A 3,952-nucleotide genomic window follows, 5' to 3' on the forward strand; every position below is an offset into this window, starting at 1 on the left:
AAGAGGGAGAAGAACAGAAAAGATACACTAAAGTCAATGAAGTAAAAGCTAAGTTCCTAGATGGAAGGAGAATGAGGAGATGCCATGAAGGTTGGCTGAAAAATCTTTTTTGTAAGTTATAGGGGTGGACTGTACTACGCTAAAAAAATTCCTTTAAACCATGGAAGAAGACATGGGGGGGTGAAGTAAGGTGTAAAGTGTTTTGGAAGATCCTTTGCCCTGAGGGAAAAAGGGGGATCTCTGTTCCTGGGAATGAAGTATGAACAGAGAGAAGTGAGCTAAAGAGAACTTTTGCCTTTGAGTAGCTCATCCTTAAAAGTAATACCCCATGACTTTTAACATGGCCAGCAACTCAGCTCTGGGAAGACTGTGAAGTGGGAGGAAATTCATGATGGCAGATCCCGGGCAGCTGTTATTCATGGAAAAGTGGAGTCAGGAGAGAACTGGTGATTTCCTCTCTTGAAAAGATCCTTATAGCTAAACAAAAAAGAAACTCCTCTCCCTAAAGTGAACTGAAAAATTATTTAAACAAGGAATTGACTGAAGTGTCTCTGTTTGTTGTTAAGGTATGAAAAAGAGGTAGAAGGAAATGGTCTGAAGATCTGCTCTGAATTTATTATTATTTTTGTGTTATTAATAAAGTTTTTCTTTATCTCATGTTAGGTTTTAAGCCTGCTTTGCTTTTACTCCTAATTCTATTTCACAACAAAAGGTAAATATATTAAAAATTGGCAAACCCAAACTTGTAACACAAATCCACACCTCCAGAATGGTTCATTCTGTTCCAAGCACACTGGCAAAGATGGAAGTGCTTTGCATCTATTGAAGCTACACCTCAGCCTCGCTGAGCAGAGAAGGTAATTTGACTCTCAACTCCAAGAACTGGTGATAATGTGAAGTGCTGACTCCAGGAAAATCACACCAACCCTGAGACTAAACCCAAGAGCTGTCTCAGCTTTTTTTGCTTTCAGCTGGAAACTGAATTACACAGGACAGAGCACTTTTCTGTCCTCATCTCTCAAAAGCAGAGTTTGGAGACAGCAAAGCACAATGTAAAAGAACTTTGAATTGAGCTTAATTATCTGGATTCATATTGAAGTTGTGTCTTATCATAAGTATTTCTGATTTTTTCAAAGATCAAGTAGTTCTTAAGCCATGTAGTACTTGATAGGTTTAAAAATGTTTTCTGTTGTTATTTCAAACCTAGCTACAAAAGGATAGAAAAAAGAGGAGAAAAATCCTTAGGACAAATGGTTTTGTAACAGAAGAATAAACAAATAAAGCAACATTCACTGCAGAATTCATAACCCCAAGAGTTGAAAAGCATGCTTGGGTCTCACTCATCCCAACTAGCAGCTCCTACTACTACAGGTAACAGGCAATGCCAGTTTTTCAAAGGGTTGGGTAAGCAAAAAGTTATTTTCAGTGAAATCCATAGGATTAATCCAAGGTCTTGGTATACAGCTCAAAGGTAACAAGTGATAGTTCAGAACAGTTCTCAAATGTTTTGAGGCACCTTAAAACCATTCCAGTAGCAAACAAATTCTCATGTTTAAAGGGTGTTTTGAGTAATTATTTTCAGAAAGGCTGAAATTCCTCTATTTCAACAAATTTTAACTGCACTTTGTAAAAAAAATAAAACTTACCATTAAAAAAATCACAAGAGAGCTGGGAAAAGTGGCTACATCTCGACTTTCGATAAATTTTCTCATCCAGCGGGCTGTCTGTCCTTCCTTCTGTCCTCTGTCCAGAATCAGGAAATACCAGCCTGCCAGGACCTGGCTGAGCTGTGATTTAGTGAGTAAGGGATCATACCCACCACAGCTGCCTGCTGAACAGCTGCCTGAGCAGAAGGTGCAGCCAGCTGAGTGACCTGCCTGCCCAGAAGTGCAACAGGCACCACCTGGGCTGTCAGGGCTGTTTCTGCATGGTCATGCAGAGAGGAGTTTCAGCTGCCCTAGGTGCAGTGGAGGGGTTCCGTGCAGACACCCCCATTCCTCCTGGTATTGCCTGTTCAAGCTGTGCCACCCATCCTTTGTAGCCCTGTGCAGATCCCAGAGGAGCAAGTGCAGTGTGTGGGGTCACTCCTGCCCTCAACACTCAGAGCATGTGTAGCTCACAGAAGCATTTGTGCTCAGCAAAGCAGGAGGCAGCACTGCCACGCTTCAGGGGCTTCAAAGACCCGAGATATATGAAAACACATTAGTAAGAGAAAGCTGATCACTCAGTACAGGACATTTTTCATCACCACATATTGTAGATCACTTGAGTGGAAGAATGGGGGAAATGAAGACTCCATGTGAACCTTCTGTGTTATTTAAAAGATCAGTGTAACTGCTGAGATCAGAGAAGCCTTTCTTAAACAAAACCCGCCACACCATTCAGTGACCTATGTGAAGATACTTTTCTACTTTGTGCTTAAAGGCACAAGAGTAAAATATTTCTTCTGCTGTATTCCACTCTCATATGTTCTTAATTTTCGGGATTACCTTGATTTCTCCACTCATGGAATTACTTCACAGAACCCTATTATTCAACACTTTCTTATAGTAAGGAAAGCAGGCAATGTTTTCATTAAAGTGTCTCTTTAGAGAACTCACACGTGCTACAGAGCTGTGGTCCTCCACAAAAGTGCATCACATATCCCCAGTCATGGTCTGTCAACTTGCCTTGCTTCCCAACGGGAATGTAGCCCTTTCTTTTGTTAATGTATTTGATTACTGCTTTCTCCTTTTGACAACTGCTTTCATGTATTAAAGAAGCCACTGTTACTTTTTCACTGGTGACAGAGATATACCAAGCTCTCCTCAGAAAACCTTGTTAACCTCTGCCCTCCATACACTTCCCTTTCCCTGTTCTTTATCAGATTCTAATTCTTATTATATACTGTAACAGATTATCCCCTTCCAATTCTAGGAATGGTGACTATGTCCCTAACTACTTTTATAAAGGTGTAACATAATCCTAACACCTTTACTACCACTCAATCGTTAAATACCAGAATAAAGAGCTCAGATGCTTCTGGAAATGGAACATCATGATCCAAAGGCAATGATGTAAACTTTTTTTTTAATACAAGAATACCTAATTTGTAAAAGCAAGGTCTGTAACTTGCTAAAGTCAATGTGCAAATGGGTAAAGCCATCGAGTTCATGTTCAGTCAGGTGGTTCAACTGCTTTCTCCAAGTATCAAGATTAACCTTGTAACTTTTCACCCCAGTAAAGAGTATGTAAAACTAGAAAATACTCAGACTGTGATTACAGGTGCAGCTCAGTCAAGAAAAAGCCACTCAAGCTTCCCTCATGTTGACTACGCAAGTATAACATTAATATTTTAATACAATTCAGTTACTTTCCAAGATCCTTAGTACTTGATTTTGAAAATCAGTCTCAATTTCCCTGTAATTATTTCAGTTTCACAGCCAATATCCACAAATGCCATAGTTACTCTGAATACCAGGGTGGGCACCTCCCTGGGTATGGGGAATGCAAGAGTATCACTGCTTCATCACTTCGGCTTTCCCACAAACTGAGCTGTAGTGACTGAACCTTCTGGACAATATGGAGGCTCCTGCTCAGTTCTCCTTTGAAGACCCAAGAGTAGGAAGAGAGGGTTTTCCATATAAATAGAACTACTCCAAACGGTCAGCTCTGAAATTTTTATGCCTGTTGCCGTAAGTCTAGGCACCACCTATTTTAAGGTATCTCCAGAGCTCTAGTCAAAAAGCTCAGGCACCTAAAAGTTGTAAAATAATTAATTAGAGCAATCTTAAAATCAGGTATGGGGTGTTCAGTCTCAAGTACCCTAAAATGAACTAAATGCCTACATGTGTATTAAAATTTTTCATAATAGAAATACACTTTCATATTGGATTTTTGTATAGTACTGCCATTCCTCTAAAAGGTGTGGGGAAGACATGACATGAAATCTACACCAAAGGTAGTTGAAAAG

This window comes from Cinclus cinclus, chromosome 1 (genome assembly GCF_963662255.1).
Source record: "Cinclus cinclus chromosome 1, bCinCin1.1, whole genome shotgun sequence".
In the NCBI taxonomy this organism is placed as follows: Eukaryota; Metazoa; Chordata; class Aves; order Passeriformes; family Cinclidae; genus Cinclus; species Cinclus cinclus.